This window comes from Agelaius tricolor, unplaced genomic scaffold (assembly GCF_023055355.1).
Source record: "Agelaius tricolor isolate 1412-34295 unplaced genomic scaffold, bAgeTri1.0.p SCAF_11, whole genome shotgun sequence".
NCBI classification, from domain to species: Eukaryota; Metazoa; Chordata; class Aves; order Passeriformes; family Icteridae; genus Agelaius; species Agelaius tricolor.
The window spans coordinates 8,475,774-8,496,834 of NW_027269271.1; the positions used below are offsets into that span (position 1 = coordinate 8,475,774).

Below are 21,061 nucleotides of genomic sequence, written 5' to 3' on the forward strand. Positions count from 1 at the left end.
ATAATGTATCTTGAAAAACCTCTAAGCGTGACTCCTGGACACTCAGCATGAGCACTAAAAGCTGACAAGTGTTGTAAGTGCAACACAAACACCACGGGCAAACCCATTTCCTTTCTTTCTCAGTTCAGATTTCAAGATGCCTTGTGCAGGTTGGCAAGCATGGATTCCTCTGGTTTTGTTATGGACCAGTAATTTTCTCCAGGAGATGTGAGGCTGGGCTGAGAGTGGGTGCCTGCAACAATGGTTGCAATTATAAATTAAGGATTTCATTCTGCTTTTAGTCAGGGGCACAGTTGAAAATGCAGAGTATCTTAGAGTGTTTCATTCTCCTGCCTTGAAAATGCTTTCCAGTCTTTCTGTAGTGCAAAGGATAAAACTAGAATTAATTATTCTGAGGAATCCTAATATGGTTTGAGGTTTTTTACTTCCTGAGTATTGAGAGCAACTTCTTTTTTGTGTGCCTTTTTTCCCATGACAAAACTTGGTTTTTTTGGACTATATGATTTGCTGCTACAGCAAAGAAAATTTCTATTTAAAATATAGAAAAATAAGCTGAGAAGATGCAAAATTATGTGATGTGACCAACAGCATTTATCATCTGGCCAGTCATGTGGCAGACCTGTAATTGAGGATAACATGGTAGTTGAGGGCTCCCAAATAAAAATAATAGTCCTCAAAATTAAAACTGTTTAAGGTACAGAATTATATTAAGTATTTTATTTTTTTTTAAGCTTGTGCACAGCTTTACATTTGCAGGTCTTACCTGAAGTCTGCAAAGATAAAAGGGCCAACATACAGAGATTAAAAACAATTTCCCAGGTACTTCTGAACTCCCTGGAATTTGGAAGGACTGTTGATCTTATGACACACACTGGTCTCAGGAAGTATGGGCAATTCAGATAAGCTTTGAATAATCATCAAACATTTTGCTGCTTAATGCTTATCTTCCATTTCAAACTCTGAAATATTTTAGGCTTATCTGTCACAACAAAAAGGGAAAGAAGTCAAGGTGCTATCATGGTCAAAAAATGGTACAACCATCAATAGTAAGAAGTTTCTCAGTGCTCTGAGACATTTCCTGGTACCTGCACTCTCAGGCTGGGAACTGAAAGTAGGCAGAGGTTTGGGTTGTGTTAATTTAACAAAAGCATTTAAAATATCAGCTCTTATCTCTAGAAGCGTTAGTCAGTGCTGAGAAAAGATAAGATTTCAATTAACTGGAGGTGAAATATTGGTTCAATGTGTTTTCCTCCTTGTTTTTGATTGCTTCTTGTTTTCAGGATAGTAAAACATATTTAATAATCATTATCTGAGTATTAAGCAAGTATTTTCAAGTCGTGCTGAACTGACCCTTTTTCCCAACAGCTCTGATTTGACACTTTGTAATCAGGCAGTGTGGCCAAGGAGACCCAGTTTGGCTGAAGCAAGTGCTGTAATACTCAGCTCTCAGGTAAGTTACATTGACGCTATTTTTATGATGCTCCTTTCTTACGTATTCTTATGAATTTCTGTTAAAATGAATCATGAAGCATTTTCTTTATTTGTTAGTGTGCTTCTCAGTTGTAGAGAATCTATTCAAATAAGAATATCAAAAACTCTCAGAGCTATTTATCAGCTTTTAAAAAGCAGTTCAAACACTGCAAAGATATTTATGATAAAATTCTTTTGTGATCAGCATTTTGGGGTGGGGATCTGTTTGTTGGGAATTTTTGGGGAGCAAAGGGGATTCAGTTTGGTTTGTCATTGTTTGAGCAAAAAGTTTTACTAAATAACACAACAGGTGTTTGAAACTCCAGTGGTTTACTGGTACTGATACTTTGCAATGAGTCTGCTTACTGCTGAGACCACTTTGCTCACTTCAGTTTTGCTCATGATAATTAGGATGGGTTCAAGTTGATCAATAACTTGTGACATGTTTTCACTGTTCCAAGTCATCTTAGAGCATGCTTCCATGATGGCTGTTTTACCTTGTGTGCAGCAGAATCATGTTTTCCCTAAATCTAAATAAAACCTATTCATCCTCAAAATCAGGAAGAAATATTTAATGTAGATATTTATCCATAAATACATAAATGAAGAACTCATCTGTATGTAATGAGTGCTATGCTAAATATAATGGGTTCAATTTGGCTTATAGAAATAAGCACATTATTAAAAAATGTGCTGTTTTGTTTGCACTTTCTGTGGGAGAGCAGTGGAAATCCCCCTGATAAAGACAAACTGCAGTAATATGTGTATGATTACTGACAGGACCAGGGAAGTTACAGCAAAAGGTCACGGGATGAGCTGCAACATTGCTGTTAATCAATTGCTCCCTCTTGTCCTATAAAAAAGGAGAAAGCCAAAATGTTTTATGTTAAGTTTAAAGAACATAAAGTAAGAACATCTGGAAGCTGAACTTCTTCACCCTTTATTCCCCATATTGTTATTTATACATTATTATTGTTACTATTAGGTTAGTCTTTCATCTTTCTCAGGTGAAATAAGTAGATTCAACTGCTGCAGTCCTGCAGGTTTTCCAAACCTTCAGTGACATTTGCAGTAGAACCCTCCCAGTTTCTGCAACACTTTTTACACTGTGGAACTTGGCCACTATTCCAAGTTTTTCCTGGCAAGTAAGGGCACAGAGAAGATGTTCTGTCTCTTCAATGTGCAGCAAGACTTCTGCTTAACACCTTTTCTGCACTGTCATTGTCAGGTTAGGCTCAGGATTCCCAGAGCTCTCTTTGGCATTGCTTCTTCCCAGTTTCCTTTCCTGTCCCTAAGAAACATGAGCTACTTTTTAAATAATTCTGTGTAAAACTCTATATTTAAGGAAAAACAAAGATTATTGTTTTCTATTTGTGCCTGGATTACCATCTAGTAAAGATGGCTTTTTGTAATGATTATTCCACTGCTATTATTACTTTTTGTCTCAATCTTAATGTATCTGCAAATATGACAATAATTTCATTTCTTTCTAGTGAGAAAGTCACTCATCAGAGTATTAGTCTGGTTATAATATCCAAACTTGGAGGAACTTCTTAAGTGACACCTAATTAAAAGTAATATCATTCTATAGGGTCCTTGAGGGACTTGTGATATCCTAAAGCAAATGTTGAGTTTGAGATCTGTTTTGTCTCCATTGGTTTGTTGTATATTCAGATTCCATGCCAAGAGATTTGTGTTTACAGAGGGTGATGATGGTGATAGAGGTGTCATTGAGAAAGGTTTTTTGGTATAATGTAAAAGACAGCTACCAAAGACTGCGCAGCTGTTCTTTATTCCAAGTTCATTTCATGATTGAGTCCCTCATAAATGTAAACATTTATATCTTGTGTTAGGTGTTATCTGTACATGGTTCTTTCAGAAGAAATCTGTAGCCACTGGCTGCTGTAATTTACTTATTCCTCTCTAGAAAGTAATCAAAAGCTGTCCAGACTTAATGGAACACTTTAATAACTGTAGGGGAAAAAGGTTGAAAAAAAGAAATTACATGCAAATACTACACATGAACTGATAAAACACTAGCTATAAAATATTTTGGAAATTCAAATTTAGTGACTCCTGCATTGTTACAAAAAATATTGAATGTAATTTATTTCTTGAAATTAAATTTTCTTATTTAATTCCTCTTGAATCTATCCTATTTCCAAAGTTTTGTGAAAATGTGATTATAAACACTGCATATTTATAGTTTTTTATTTAAAATATGAGTAAGTTTGAAGGAAAAAACCCTCTTCTCCATAGTAAAGAGAGGGACATTAGCAGTGGTAGGAGCAATGGGAGTTATTGCGCTGGTGGGTATATTCCAAGATCTAAAGGATGATTTTAACTGACCTATATTATTTACATCAAGAAGATTTCACCTCAGCTCTGTTCCTTTTCTGTTGGCTTTGAGGATTCCTGCCAGTTAAATGTAAAGTCTTCCCTGAAAGAGCATCAGTGCTGACCAATAGCCCACAAATGTGGTGCCAACACCTATTGCACCTGATTTTGTCAGGATATTCCAAATGCCACCTTTTATGAATCTGTGTAACTTCACACACTAACAGTTTATATCAGGTCTTTTTTTGTAGACTAAATAAGTTTTACAGAAATCAATCTCTCTTACTTCCTCACTGTAGGTGAACTCAGACCTCTGTTTTGTCCTCTGAAGTTGGTAATCTGTTTACTGTAACTTAATGTATTTACCATAACCAAAAATCCTGTCAGAAGCTGCTTTGCTTAGAGCCTAAGTGCTCTAAGGAGCCCTTGAAAACCTGGCAGGGCCCTGGAAAGAGGCAGTGGTGCCTTGAACAGCTCCTCTCTGTGCTCCTTCCTGGCCCCCCAGCCTGAGCAGCCCCAGATGGAGTGTGCTGTGTGTTTGGAGGCAGGTACAGGCTCCACCTGCACAATGTGCAAGCCAGGATCAACACCTGCAGTATGGAGATGCATACAGGCACCCTCCATTTACACTCTGCTGTGTCATCTGGCTTTGCTGAGCAGGCACACAGAGCAGAGCTTTGTGTAAAATGGAAATCAGAGTTAGGCTGTCCCAGGGGAAAATGCTGAACTCATGGCTTAGGAGAAGTAAGGTTTGGAGCAGCTCCATGATTTATTAATTGCATGTTATTAACTGTCAGCAAGCCTGATAGCTATAGCAGCCTGCACAAAATGTTAACCAAGACCTACAATTCCAGAAATGCTTTATGACCACTCCTCAGATCTTCCAGCCCATGGGCAGGCTTCCTCTCCTGCAGGCACCCCTTTGGCTCCTGGGGAAAGAGCTTCTGCCCTTTCACACAGCTCTGTTAGAGTTGGGCCTTTATGCACCTTGTCCCCACCTAAAAGCTGTAAATGCACTAAACCTGCTGGGGACAAAGACACCATGGTCACCTACACACACTCAGGGCTGCTCCTCTGGCTGACAGCGTTGCTGGGGTGACTTCTGTCAGTGCAACCTTCTGCTCTCTTGTCCTCCTCTCACTCCAGTATCCCCCCTGATTTTGCAAATTTTCATGATTTCAACTCTGCTTTTCTACTTAAGTCAAGTTCAGCTTCATTCATTGTGTGAGAAGTTTAAGGAAATAATGGGAACTGGACATGTGAAAGCATGGCTCAGTCCCAGAAAATGAAAATGAACCAGTCTGCTGAGCTGTAACTAAGCCTGACTGCCTGGGTGTTCCCTTGTTAGGGGGCAGAGGAGGATGGGGGTGGGCTGACTGGGGAACCAGAAAGCATTAGAAACTTCACCTGGAATTAAATGAGAATGGAATTATTTGCCAAATCATAGTGTCATCCCTCAATGGCAGTCAGGGTCACTCTGGGAAGCAGTCTTCTGCATTCTTCGCCAGTATGCTCAGAAACAAGAGAAAATCTCTGGATAAGAGATTTTCTGGAAATTCTGGAAACATTCTGGAATTGTTCTTTATATTACTCATTTATACTTATTTATGGAGCTTTTGGGGCTCTGCAGTTGAAAAGAGTATTACAATTGCATTGGTAGCATTGATAACACGGGACTGAACTCACAGTGTTTCAGTAAATGGCTGCCTTCTTCTCTAAATGTCCTGACTACTGTATGCTCTGGAAATTGAAGGGATTAACTAATATAGCAAGTTATAAAATAATTGTTTTTGAAGAAAGAAATCCATAAGCTTGAATGAGATTGTTTAATTTCCTAAGAATGTAGCTTAATTAAACAAGAGATGTAAGGGTTATGGGAAGGGAAACACCAGGAGAAAAGAGAAAGTCAGCTGTAATGGAAATGCATTTAATTAGCAGTAAAAAGTTGTAAGAACATGACAGATATTTCAAATGTATATTTTGTTGAGTAAAGATATGACTCAAAAATATAAAATAAAGTGAAAAATATTTTTCTGCAAATGTATTGTTGTAGCAGGTAATTATTGTAAAGTTTCAGCTTGTTCCATACCTGTGATGTGTTTGATAAACAAGTTTCTAAAACAGTCCCAGCAGAGAGGACTGTCAGTACCACTGATGTGTGTCTTGTGCTTTTATTACTCTGCAATTCTTTTAGGGGTAACATGAAGAGGCCACAAAACGTGAGCATGCTGAAATAGGCTCTGCTTGTCTTTTCTTTACTATAGAAAGGCATTAGAAAAAGGTTATTAATTTTTGCAGGGTTGGCACAGTTCTTTTGTCCCTGAAACAATTCATTTTAACCTGAGAAGACAGACTGGTTTGAGCAGCTTCCTAAAAACTTTCAATAACTATTATGCTCACCAGAATTTGATAAATCCAACTGGTTTTGTTTCCTTTTGTGAGAAAACTCTGTCAGGCTGTGTGTATTCTTTCTTTGGCATACCTTGAGCCACTGTTTCACACTGGTGATGTTACGAAATTTCTTATTAAAACATTTCAGAAATGGATTTGCATAATAAAAATTGTAGAGTATATAATCATAGATAGTACTAGGAGGGCTGTGGCAAATGCAATCTTTTTCTGGCTTTTTGTATTTTCCTTTTTAATGCACAGTGAATTGTTGATCTTTCCTACTTCAGAAGATAAATTTGGGGTTATTCTCTACCTTGTACCTTGATATCTTATTGACTGCAGTACATTATGAATCTTGCTTGGTAGCAGAGTCTGGCACCCAACCAAGAACAAGCTATTCCCTACTCCAGTTCATTGCAGTGTCTGCTTTGGAATCGAGCAAAAGTCCCTTGACAGATGTCCTGACAAAGCAATAATGAAAAGGTCATACCACATTTCCTGCAGCATTTATCTTTGTTTTTTTAGTGGCTGTGTACTGAAAACTAGAGCAAATTACACCTAATTAGGGAAACTAAATTCTGCAATAAAGTGAAGTGTCTTTTATCAAAGTTATTACATGTTGTATTTGAAAATCCTAAAACTCTTAAATAGCATCTTGACAACATTCTTATTCAGATCCAGTCTTAAAACATTTTACCTTTTCTAAAGATCAAGGTCACAAACTCAACAGTTCTTTTTTTATGGGGCCTTGGGGCCATTTTGAACTATTACAACTGCAGGAATTGTTGATTATGATTGAATACTGAAACAAAAGCACATCATAGACATTCTGAGCAAGTCTTCCCTGACAGCATTGTCAGCATATGGAATCAGAAGTGCCCAATATTTAATGAAAATTATGAAAATACTTGCTTATCTATTATTTCACTTTCCCTTGGTAAGTCATAAATAATTAAAGGCTAATTCTAAAGATACTGCATGTTGGAGCAAATAGACCAATTTCTTTGTTGTTTATTTTATCATAATCTGATTTTAGAAGAAAAAGTAAAACCAATTGATGATGATGAAGAAACTATTCTGTGTCAGTATAGAAAAGTAATTTGGTTAAGTTTGGAACAGTCTATCTGGAGAGGCTGCAGAAGTCTTTCATCTGACTTAATTAGTTTTGCTAGACCAATAGGCTGTTAATTATAGTGGCAACAGTGCCATCATTATGTCACCAGTACAATAGGTGCTTAATTGTGCAGTTATTACACTGCTTAAAAAAGACTTATTTATTTTCCTTGATGTCAGACCTTTTCTGCATTACCAAAAGCAACAGTAAACTTTGTTACATTCCAGCTTGCTCCATATTTTAAAATTCTTAGAAAATCAAGCAGGAGTAACAAGTCACTAAGATTGTTTCCATCACATTTTCTTGTAAATGGGAAACATAGATTATGATTAGTATGATTTGGGGAGAACCTACTCACAGTAGATCTTATTTTACTTCTGCTTTGTGTAAAAAGTGGAGGAGAGTCAGAATAGAGTGTTCCAATTAAACAGATGCAAATGCTGGGTCAAAAATATTTTTTTGTAATTAAATAATTTTTAAGTAATGGTAATTGTTCCACTAAATGCTTTCGTTTTTCTTTCTCTCTGTTTTTTCTAATCTGGTGATTAATGTGTGATGTACTCAGATCGATGAGCAATCGAAGTCTTTCCTGTGATCAGGTACGTTTTTTTCACAAAATCCAATCAAAATACACAGACTGAAGGAACCAAAAGACCTTTCAATCCAACTTTGTCAATGTCCCTCATAAAAATTATTTGTATATTCATTTATGCTCTATACTTGACATAATATACACTTAAACATGATCCACTTATGTCCTGTGAGAATCTTTTCATTATTGAAAAATAATAAACCTTTCCAACACTGGAGATGACACAGCATCAGGACTGATGAGCTTGCTTTCCATTAAGAGACATGAGGGAGTGTAATAATTGAAATAGAGCCAAAGCTGGTGAAATGAAGAAAGTGAAACAAATGCAGCTTTGATACAGTCTCTTAATTTCTCTTATTATTCTTGATAAGAAGCATATATTTGGTTTATTTAAAAAGTGCATTTATTGTTATGTTCTTATAATCTGAAACACGGAATTAAATTGTAAATAATTTATATTTGTTTAATTTTTATTCCAAGAAGATGCTATGGATTTTAGGACTGAATGTTTCAATGAGGGTGAAGCTTATGTTCACATCTGCTTTTGTGGGTTTGGTTTACTGCCTTGACTTTATTTCCCCAAGTTTTTGCTCACACTGTGGTTCCATCTTTGAGCAACATACTGAGATGTCCTGTTGGGGGCAGGGGAGAAAGGCTGATCTGGAGAGCAAGAGCTGCCAAGAAATGGTGTGAAAGGAGCTCTGAGTGACTGAAACAAGCAAAACTGTCTGAGGGCATCTGCAGAAACTGCAGTGCTGCTGGAGGTGGGGATGGGGATGGTGACCATCATCCAGACTGAAGAGCAGCCAGGGAATTACAAAAAAAACAAAGTACAAGTACCTTGAGAAGAAATACCAAAGATATTGTGGGGTACCTGCCTTGTGGGAGAGGGAAAAAAGTAATTCTAAAGAAATTCTTCTCCCTCAGACATCACTGATTTGACTTGCTTTTTCTGGAAAGTCATAATTTTCATCAGTGTAACTTCTACATAGAGGAAGAAGTATGAGGGTTATAAAATGAATGAAGATACAATAGATATTATAATCATGACTTAAGAAAGAAATTATAAATAAGAGGGGAAGTAGAAATAGTTGTATTTATTTTTTTCTCTGACATAGCAAACTAGGGACTAGATTCTTAGTAAAGAAATTGTTTAATGCAGACTCATTTTGTACAGTTGAGGGTGTAGCCTCATCTACCTCTGTGCTGTTCTGAAACAGGCTCCTGAAATTCTTCCAGTTCTCAAATTACAGGAGCTGTGCTCTACTGAGTTATAAACAATTGAAGAAACAAATTATGTAATGGTATGGAGGCCTATTACACATCAAGAAGAATTTCAAAAGCAAATCATGGCACCAAGGTAATAAGAATTAGGATTTTATGTGCTGCGAGTGTTGAACTACAATTATCTTAGCCAAGAAAAAGTAATTATTCAAAATAAAACACAATTTGCTGTCAATGCAGACTGCTCAGAATATATGGGGTGTAAGTCTGTCTTCTCTGATGTAAAATAGTTTGGCTCAAAGGCTGAGTTTTGAGAATCATTGTGACCTTTTCATGTCCCTTCAGTTATCAGTCTGTTAGCATGGATAATTTTTCAGGCACTTGAAAAATGAGTCTGCAGAGAGAGAAACTGGTTTTACTCTAAGCCTCTCTACTATCAACACTCATGTTTTTTTTCTGTCATGCAATTTTGTTTGGTTGTTTGTTTTTTGGTTGGGTTTTCTTGTGTGTTATGCCCTGTCAGTTAGGGGTCAGTGACCTTAGACAACCCCATGTTTGAATGTTCCTGGTGGACACTAATACAGAGCTACAGCTGCAGGTACTGGGCACTAAAAATTCTCCTTGGGAACTTGAATGGAGCTGTCAGAGTGCTGTGAATTTGTCCTTTTTAGAACAACAAAAGCAAAACTCTGTACAGAGCACAAATAATTTCTCTATTGCTAGGTGTGGTATTGTCAATAGAAGCAGTGATTCCCTGGATTTGTGCTGGACCAGAACACCTCAGTATGAGATGAGGGGCTTCTGTCAACTTGGAGTCTCCAGAAGTGTGAGGTGCAATGTGTCCTGGCCCAGACATTGCCAGGGAGTACTTGTACAAGTTCCTGTCCAGTCAAAACCCCAGTGAATCTAACTCAAATGTCATCACCTGAGCTCCCTGCCAGCTGCAGGGGTACCCTTTACCTTGATTTTTTTAGGCATGACATAAGAGATTACCACCAGAAGAATAAAGGGTAATTCAAGTGGTTCTCAGAATCCTTAGGGAGACTAGGCATCCACTAAGTCAGGCAAAAATATAAGGGAGTATATTGAAATTGTGCCTTAAGATTATCAAATCAGCTTGCTACGTTCATCATAAAGGCACCAAGAGTTTCTGTTCTTCCCCAGTGAATTTCCTATTGGGAGTGCATGGAATTTCCATCAGGTACTTCATCATATCCTACAGACACCGAATGTCAGGATGCTGTTGTGGTGCTACTCCATGACAGCAGGTAACAGAAAGAGCATTTCTGAAGTGGCATTCTCATGACATGTAATTTGATAAAGAGTTCATTAAAAATTTTCACTTTTGTTACATAATGTAATTTCATTTTAGTTATATAATGCATTTCAAAAGTTGGTGCATTCTCTGTATTTCCATGCTCTAATAAATTCATCCTCAACAGTTTTTAAAATACAAGAAAAAACTACTTTTCACTGCTGAAACACAGCTACTGGCTTGGCATTTTCCTCAATACTAATGTGGTCTGACTGTACTGTTAATAGAATTTAAGAGCAAACAAGCATGTTAAAGCTATCTAAACTTATCACCAAATATCCTAATCTGTTTAATTTAACTTATCCTTGGATTGTGCATATTTCTTCAGCTGCAACGAACACAAATCCTATGATTGAACTAAATAATCCCTTTGTTATTTTATGATTTGGGTATCCTACTCATGAATATCAGTGGCATGATTAATATAAATATTATTTTAACAGAAATAAACTTCTAAAGAAGAATTCACAATATAAGAACTTAGTCTGGACAGGTTTGGGGTTTTTTTTAAATGATACTTTAGTGGCTTTTTTATTGTTCATATATTTAAAAATGAATGATTAAATCTGAAAGCACCTGTGATGACTACAAGAAAAAAACCCCCAAATTTGTAAGGTGATACTTGTTTTTTTGCCTAATGAGAAAAAAGCTGTATAGAATAAATTTACTACTTAGAGTTAGTGTTATACCATCTAGAACAATATTCTAGGGCAGCAGTTGCAGTACTTCATCAGAGAACAGGGAACTCTTGGGGGCATATGCACAGATCATGAAACTTATGAAATGTTGATGTTCCCACAGCCACAGTGAATTGGAGTTGGGGCTCAGCCCAGCTGCCAAGCTTGTTTTAATATTCACTGAACACAGAAACAGCTTTAGTTTCAAAGCCAAAGAGGAATAAATTGTTCATACTGTAGCTGTCACTGTGAGTGGTGTCTCCAAGCAGAGCAGCCTCTCATTAAGGGGAATATCTGTGAGAACTTACACTACATTTACAGTAATGGATACAGCAGTTCCATTCCATCTCTGTGGAAATGTGTGGGCATTGAGTATCTTGGATCTTTTGCAGTGATTTAAGCACAGCTGTGCTGACAGCAGAAAACTGTTACTGATGAAGTCTGGAAGGGATTAAGGCTTATTATTACTAATCTAATCTATTTTAATGGAACTCAGATTGACTGTTGTATTGTTAGAACCTTTTCATCTGTTAATATATGGAAGGAGGAGTACAGATCAGTCTTCCTGTTCAGAAATTATAAGTGATCCAAACAGTTTCAAATGGGTCTTTCCTCCCTTCCTTCATCATGTGAATGGATTCTGGGTACCTGAATGGATGAAAAATGCACAGCACCCTTGCCTCATTCTAATGCTTCCTGACCAGAATATTAATGGGCAGTGCTGATTGGTGACTTACCCTTTTTTCATGTCATATGACAATTTATGGTGTTGTCTCAAAACAGACTTTAGCAAAAAGAGCTCTTTGCTTTCTCAGATGTTCTCAGGTCTATCAGGCCATGGTGCTAATTGGATTTCAAACATGCTGGATTGCAGTGGAACCCCTGTGGAAGAACACCACATGAATTCTTAATAATCTGCAGGTTATACTGAATACTGATTAAATTATTAAGATAAATATAACTATATTCCATCTTAGTGATCAGGGCAGCTGTGTGAGTAGAAAAGCGGGCATTTCCTTGATACAGGAGAACTTGTAAAATCACAAAGCAGCACCTGTAAGGAAAGAGGCAGATCTGCTAGGCAGCTGTGGGGGGAATGAAAAAGTGCAGGCATGCCACTGGTATATTGTGTGTGTGTCAGTAGGTAATAGAATGAGTTATGGAATATCATGCTAAAATGTAAAAACGCCATCCCTAAAAAATTTTCAAGACCACAGAGCTTGTCTTATCATTTATTTGAACATTGCAAGTACACTATTCCTGCAGGGTACATAGAATAAAATGAGAAAAAGGACAATTAGTCTTTCCTGGTTTTTGAATTATGTTGCTAGTGAATTTTTTTTGGGATATTTGTGGGGGAAAAGAATGGCAGCTCCTTGGTGAGCGAGTCAGGGCAATAGGTGGAGCAGAGGAAATATAGTCAGTGATAGAGTCAGCATTGTGTGGGACTGAGGGGGTGGCATTTTGGCTGTGCTGAAAAGCTTGGAGAATTCCCATTCGTTTATTTCATTGTTGGTGTTTGTTTCATGAACCAAAGCTCCCTGGTGTAACTGAGAAGGAAGGGCAGTAGAAGGCTTCTCAGTGGCTGAAACCCCACTCTGCTGACACCTTGTCCTTCCTCAAGCAAGTGTGACCAAAAAAACAGTAAAAGCATTTTCACTGAAAAAAAATGTCAGTGAAGCTGTAAAAATATTATCTTGCTGTTAGAATATTTTCTCCTTAATCTATAAATTTTCTTATAGAGAGAATTAATAGATTAATGTTTAAATAATTAATGTTCTTTTTTCCCTATAGACCACAAAGCAACTTAATGTCCAAGGAAACACTAACCTCTATTTAATTTTTTTAAATTCTTTTTGAAGAAAATTTATTTTTAATGCTTGCCTTAGATCTGGTTCAAAGCTGTGAAATACCAGCAACTCAAACATATATCTGGAATCTTTGAATCACCCATAAGAGAACTTCCTACCTCTCCCCAAAGGCCAGAAGTTCAGCTTTCCTTATTACTATGGAAAGATTGTTAGTGATTCTTATTGAGGACTTAACTATTCAATATTGAAATAACTTCACTACTGGATTTATTGGGATAAACTTGCAGTGTTAACAGGAGCCAGTGTTATGCACATTCATCTACTGCATAGATAAAAATGAGTAATGTAGTGCTGTGTTTTGTGATATTCAGTTAAACATAATACAGTTTAAAAACACCCACAGAAACTCAGAATTGTTATAGCTCCATAGGCATTTAAATTTATAGTCTGTTTTACATAGATAACCTGTTTATTGGTGGAAGGGGTGTAACTGTGTAGCATATATGCTGTATATAATTAGGATTTTCCAGAGCTTTAGGATTTTTTTCATAGATGATTTTGAAAGGACAAAACTTTTCAGAAAGTTTTATCCTCTGAAAGTTTGGGAATTTTTTTCTAACTTTTTTGGAAATCTTGACCCAAATGCATGGAGGTATTTTGTACCTTACTATTGTATATCTGACCATAACAAAGTAGCAGCAACAAGCACCGCATAAAGTAGGAATGTTCTTAATCATGAAGATGTATTGATGATTTTGCTTTTGTCTGGATTTGCTCTTAGTCTGCTTTATCATACCTGGCAATTCCTATTGCTTAGGTTGTAATATTTAAAAGAAACTCTCTTTAAAAAAAAAAGGTAAAAATAAATTCAACAGGTAAAAATAAATTCAACTTTTTAATGATAAGTTTATATAAATGACAAGTTCAAAAAAGAGCCTGATGTGTTTCGATACATCCACTACTCAAGGCTAGCATTGTGTTCTCTGCAAATCTCATTATATGCAGCTCATGAGTGTAATTAACATATTAATCTATATGCAGATATCCATCTAAATGCCAGCATGTTTTTATACAGCAATTCCCTTTCTACTCTCAAATTGGTATTGGGGAAAAAAATGTGAAAAAAACTTGAAGTCAGAATGGGAGGCATTGAGACTCATGAATAACACTTTTTCTGACTGTTCTTAGTAGATGCACTTTCAGTTGTCTCAGTTTTCAGGATGCTCTGAAGAAAAAAATGCAGATTTAAAAAAAGAAAGAAATTGTGATTGGAATTATTTTGTCAAGTCTTCAAACAAAAACCACACTTCTCTCAGATATTAGTAGACTTATTTTTGTGTTTGAATAAGGCATTGCTGTTAGTTGTTACCTCAACCATTCTGTGATTCTGCAATATCTCTAAATACCCTTTAAAAGTAATCCCCTGTAAGTGAAACCTGGAAATCTATCGCCAGTCCTGTACTGTAAAGGCAAGTGGGGAGCAAAATTAGTCAGAAAATGTAGTTGCGTTATGCTCATTTCTTAAATAAAATACGAAGTTATCTGCTGCTTTCCTTAGAGCTCGTTCTGAAAAGTGGCATCAAGGAACTGCATGTAACCTTTTTGGGAAGCAGATTGGGAATGTCTGCCAAATCTGTGTGGTCCAGTTAATTCCAGTGGAAACTGCACCTCTCAGGAATGTATTCCTGGCCATGGAACCTGGCATAGCTGATACTACTTCAGCCTTTTACAAACAAACCAACTGCAGGAGAATTATATCACTCTGCTTTGATTTTCTCGAACATAAGCAAGAGAGAGCAGAGCATCAACAATCAATGAGAAACTGGGACTAAAAGCTTTTGCATTTTGGTGTTTACCAGCATACAAAAGTTCTGTCATGGGAGGTGACACAAAGAACTGGTGAAGAAAATGAAGATTATGTAAGAGAATTGGTTGTCCTAGTTCCTGAACAAACACCCCTTCTCTCAGAAAATTGATGATCACAGTGAGCCAGGAGTGTTTCCCAGGGTTACCCCTTTCCTCTTTGTGGGCTATTCAGAATCAACTTAGTACTGAACTCAGTGTACTACTTTTGGGGTTTCTTGGCTGGTTGCTTCATTATTTTTTCCTCATTTTTACTACACTGAGTCTGAAATGCAGTATTTTGTTCCATCTCAGTATTTTCCTAAAGCATTTAGTGGATAATATCAAAGAATAAGTAAGTTTGAGCTGCTCAGAGAGCTAATCATTAGCTGCTCCAGAGAGTTCCCAAATGGAAAAGAAATTTGCATTAGAAAGAGAAGATCCAATCATAAAAGTTATGTAATCCAATTATAAACACTGTGATTCTGGAGTTCATGGACTGTTTGCCTTATTTACTAATGAGCCTAATTAAAAAGATCCCTGAAGCCAAAAATAATGGGGATGACAACTGTTAAACACCACAGAGTTGCCAAGAAGAAGTGTGAAGCTCTACTTCAAGTCTTCAGTTCTGGAAATAGTCCTGACTTTTAGGATCTAGTATTTCAGAAGGAGAGTAATTGTACAATTATGCATCCAGTCTTCATTTCCAAAAGTTGGGAGTTACTGTGATTTGAGGCAAATTACAGCAATTTTTTGCTGTCTTGATTTAACCAAATCAACTGGGTGACTTCAAAACTTTGTGACTCTTGACTGTTTAGCCCTTTATGATTATTAGTTCTTCAGCATAATTATATACCTTGGAATTTTCAATAATAATTTTTCACTGTTTTTGACCAGCAGTTCAAGCACAGCTAGAATTTTTACTATTAAGATCAGGGGATATTACCTTTATTAACTCAGTTAAGGGCAATTTTCATCATTAAACAGTTATTTTTTTTTCCAGTCTTTTACAGAGAAAAGATTTTAACTCTCTCTCCCTCTCTCTGATGTGTAGATTTGTCTATCTGACCCACAGACTGGATAATCTGGGGTCTTTCACTCTTAATTCCAGAGAATAAGCAAATTGTCAGAGTCAGAACTAAGATCACTCTGTGGAATATCAACAAATAAGTTATAGCTGAGTTGCTTAATGACCCGAAGTATAATTACTAAATGTTTGACAACTAGGGATGCAGGTTCATTTCTAGTGTTAGGAATCCTATGAATTCCTAAATGTTAGGACTAAAAAATAGTTATCAATAGTTTAGAAACTGCCTTAGGCAGGGCTGGATATAGCCTTGGGCAAAGAAAGAGAATATTATCTCCAAAGAGTCTGTTGTAATAAAAAAAGAATAGTAGATGGTTTTATCTGACTCTGCTCATTTTATTCTGTCACTGTATCTCAAGAAGCTGTGGGGCCTGCAGTCTCACTAATTTAAGATTTTTATCTATTCCTACCAAATCTTATCATGGAGTAGGACTGAAAAAACGTATGTGGTAAATGTTGTTCTGATTGAATGGATGTGTTAAACAGCTGATATGTTTAACTTGTCATTCCAAATAAATTTAGGGTTAAAGGAATGAGCTAAAAAAACCAGAAGTGTATAATGATGTGCGTATGACAGTCAATGCACCATCAAATTATTGAGAGCAAACATTTCAAGATACTCTTGCTTATTTGATTTTATTAAATTTTATTTTCTTTTAAAATTTTATTTTATTAATATTTTATTATTTTCCTTTAAATTGCCATGGATTCAGTTTGGTAAATTGATTTGTATGATTTTTGGGTCTGCAGGATCTATGATCAAACTCTGGTCTGATGGACAAATCATCCTGAAGCCTGCATTATGAAACAAGACTGAATACTGGGCTCATGACTTACTCTGACATGGCAGTGCTGCTCTTTTTTTAGTGACTTGCCATTCAATCCAGAATATCACTGAGAGAAGAAAAGCACTTCATTTCACTGTGCTAAATGCAATCAGATTTTTTACTTTATTGCTCTCTACTGAGAAATTAGAACACAGTTCTACAGAATCAACCAGAGAGTTGCTAAATTCTGAAATGTATATTATTTCCTCTGAATATATATTTCAACTCTGTTTTCTATAAAGGATTAGAGCAAGTTGGATGATTTTCATACAATGATTGCAGCATTGTCCCAATGCACATGCTTAGAGAAACCTTACAGTTTATTAATCTGTTATAGAAATGTTTGTATAAAACTTGTTTCCTCCTGAAAATGCTGCCAGAGCAAGAAAAAAGTGAATCCTCTTAGGAAACAATGTGCATTTGAATGAATTTCACAGGAAAACTGAGTGCCAACAGAGATATAATTGTATAACCAAGTGGCAGAGGTAATATACTTTTTAAAAGATATATTCAAATTGCCACGCTCTGCACTTGGGGGATTTCTGCAAGCTGTCTTCAGAAAAGCTCTGGCAGTGGCACACACTTTTAGAACTGGGGATGTTTGCCATTTATTACAAGCTGTAATATGAAGACAAAACTTGTGTAGCAGAAACTTTGAATGAAGTTACACTTCTTGAGTGGCATTCCATTAAGATGCTCCAGAGGCAGAGCTCAGTATTTGGTGTTCAGCCTTCAGGAGCCAGCTGGGTCTGCTCTTGGCACAGTGCAGTGGCTTTCCTTGGACCAGGAGCATTTGCAGGTTCCAGAGCAAACCCTGCTGGTGGCGCTGTGCCACTCAGAACCCATGGGGGCAAATCTCTCTGTTCTCTGAGGGGCAAATCACCTCTCATCTCAGAGCTCTGAGGCTCTAATGATGTTGATCAATGCTGTAAACCCTCTGTGTCTGAAGGATACAAAGTTCCTGAGATGAACCTCAAGCTTTTATACCCAGAATGGAATGAGCCTGCTGAGTGCTCATACAATATAGAGCTCCAGAGTGAAATGCATCTTAGAGGCATTATAAATCAATTTGGGTAATGGAAAACAAACTACAGGCAGCTGCTATTTGGAATTTATGTCTTTTTGTTCTTTTTGTTGCTGTCTCTACAAACATAATGGGAAAGTCAGAAAAACACATTATGTCAGGAAAATAACACTGAGGGCCTGCAGGGCAGTCATAAAGGTGTTTAAATAACCATCTCAAGTGTTTGTGATTAGTAGAAATAAGTAGAAAAATAGATTGTTCTTAGCCTATGAATGCACTTAAATCAAACAAAACTTCAATCAATCAATATGGCCATTAGTCTTCTGATCCTAATATTAGTCATTAATATCAGTGAATTGGAAAACTGATGACATACCCTAATTCTGGCTTTAGACTGTGATAGATTCTTTGCCTTTTACTTATGGGCTCAACCATCAGTCTGAAACTTGTGACCCAACAGAATTTTCTTCAGAATTTACAATACTCTAACATTATGTATGCTTTGTTGTGTTATTTTTTAAGCATTTTCTGGATGCAAGCACTTAATACAAATAGCACATGCTACAGGAGGGTTTTTAATTCCAGGATTAAGTTCTAAATCCTACTTATTTCAAGAAAAAGGTAGAGCACACAGATACTAACTAAGCAAATAAGGGAGTAGGAAAGAGGAAAGAACCTTTTCACAAAATTTCAGTTGTGAAAGGTACATGTGAATAGACTTCATCACATGTGTACTTCTGCTACAGGCTGTTCTGGAATGACTGAATTTAACTGTGCATTGAAACAAGCACAGTGAAGAAAAATCATCACCTTGATAGGAATGATTGATCAAATAGTTCCAAAATAGATGTTTTGTTGTACTTTATAGTGGATTTTACAGTTCATGATGGGCATGATATATCAAAAGAGAGAATCAGATAGAGAGATAAGGTGAATCTTTGAGCAGTACCACAGAGCCTCTGTGGGATTCAAATGTAAAATCCAATTCCAGAGAGAATCACATCAGGTCTGTAGTCTCTCCATGTAATGATGGCAAGGGAGAAAGAACATGAAACACAAAAGATTAAGGAGACTGAAAAGTAGAGTAATAATGGGAAGCTTCGACTAACTTCATAAATTTTGAATAAATGTCATATCAGGACAGAATGCTTGCTTCTGGCATATCTAGAATTTGAGTCAGTCCTTTTCAGAGAAATAAGTCAGGAAATCTTCAAAAGTAGATGTAGCACTCTATTATTTAGATCTGACTCAAGATGTACTAGAGATCATAATGGACTTACATTTAACTTCTCTATGTAAGAATGGCGTCCAGGAAATTTCATTCCTAAAGCATTTTCAAGCGGAGAAACTGCTTAAAGGAAAATGGGAAGAAAGAGATAAAAGGTTAACCTGGTTAACCAGGTTGATGATTCTATATGTCAAAGAGCTGGTTTAGAGTAATGTATCTGACATTATATTGGAGTTAATGTGTACCACAATTTAACAAAAAGTGCTACAGGGGTGACAGGCCAGCAAAATTCATCCAGCACCTTAAGGAGGAGGATTTTAAGGCCAAGCTTAGAGAGTGAAAATAATTTGTGGAAAATATGAACAGAAAGTTGCATCAAGTCCATCAGGTTCAAAACAGTTCAATTAAACAGATTAATTGAACATTAATTTTGAGGTTGAAGATGTTAAAGTCATAGCATTTTATGACAGCAAGTGCTGTAAACAGCAGGAGCTCTGCTTGAGATTTGTGATGCACACAAACACACACAAGTTAAATGTGTAGCATATGTAATGTAGTAACCTGTGTTACCTGACAGATATAATTTGTTATATATTATGTGTTACATGTTAGCTACATAATATATTATGTTATAAATAATAAATATAAATAATAAATAAATAATAAATATAAATAATTATGTTATAAATATGCTGTACATAACTATATATAGCATGTTACAGCTGTATGAAGCATATAAATATATCTGACAGATCCACTGCATATAATTCTATCTTGTACATTCTAAATTATGTCTCACAATGCTCATGATAGAAGCCTGTGGCAAGTGCAGACAGTGTCTGTGCTTAGTATTGGTTGAACTGTTCTGACCCACCAAGGGCTTTCCAGCTTGGAATCTCTTCTATACCTTTTTTATATTAGTAACTTCTTATTTATGTGAGTGGAGAATCAAATGCTTTATAAGGGAATTGAGAGATTCCATTTCTAGAGGATAACCTGAATTTTTTAATTCTTTGTCATAGAATTCTGTATCTCAAGCTAAAGAAAATTCTATTTTATCCTGTGTATCACCCCATATTTGCTTTATAGGCATCTTCCCATTCTCTCTGTGCCATATAAACATATGGAGTGCAAATAGAACTCAGAGGAACAGATATGTACAGTAATGGGGAGACAATATTTACAGTCATGGGAGGGGTTGCTTGGAACTTCTCCAGAAACTGCTACAGTCTTCAGTCATTATTTTTAAAAAACCCAATTATTGCTGCATAGTTTTGTTCCTTTTCAACACCACTAAAATCAGCTTTTTTAATGTATTATTAAGATTTTGCAGTCAATGGCAACCAATACAATTGTTTGAAAAGAGGTGAGCTGAAGGAGAATGAAGAGAGAATGAGAATGAAGAAAAATAAGAATTTTTATCTCAGAGAATGATTTGTGAGAAAACATTAAGAAGATGAATGCATGCAATCTGAATAAGTGATGTCTGAGAAAGAGCAACAAGCTGAGGGCAAGGGTGAACACTTGGATAAGATGAAATATATTCACAAGAAATCTAATGGCATAATAGAGTGGTGGCAGGTTGTGGAATTTTAGTCTGGCTCTTATTGTATTTCTTTGCACACCTCTTTGATGGAATAAAAAATGATGGCTTGATTTAGCAATCTCAGTGAGTTGAAGCTGGCAAAGGAATGACCTGCTTTTGTTGGCAGCTGAGTTTAGAATGAGTTGTCTAAGTAGTTCCAGAACCTTGGGGATTTTTTAATTTTTACTGCCATATTTCTTCCCAGATGTTAAAAACTCCCAACCTGTTATATATTCTTCCCTATGAAGAAAGTAGTTTTAAAAATAATTGGCTCACTAAAAATAAGTTTGAAGAATTTGAAAATATTAGTATTTCATTTTAAGATGTCAGTTTTAATTTTTAGAAAGATCTGTAAAATTTCTGGTTCATATTCCTTTAGACTGAAGATGGATGGCCACAGGAGACAGTGATAATAGCTCAACTTGGCTTTTTCAGAAAGTAAAATACCAGTTGATTTTTATACCCTGTTTCTTGTATAAGCCTGATAAGCCCAAAAAATGTGAAACTATTTGATAAAAAAAAAAATCTGAATATTGA

At 36.2% G+C, this 21,061-nt stretch overlaps 1 long non-coding RNA gene across 1 annotated transcript in view; it reads left to right on the forward strand.

Annotated features, from left to right (window-relative positions):
* The first annotated feature begins 1,363 nt into the window (after window positions 1-1,363).
* Window positions 1,364-21,061, forward strand: part of LOC139594023 (uncharacterized) — a 77,006-nt gene continuing 57,308 nt past the window's right edge. The window contains exon 1 of the long non-coding RNA XR_011680489.1: window positions 1,364-1,450. This is a non-coding gene — a long non-coding RNA (uncharacterized lncRNA). The remainder of the gene's footprint in view (window positions 1,451-21,061) is intronic.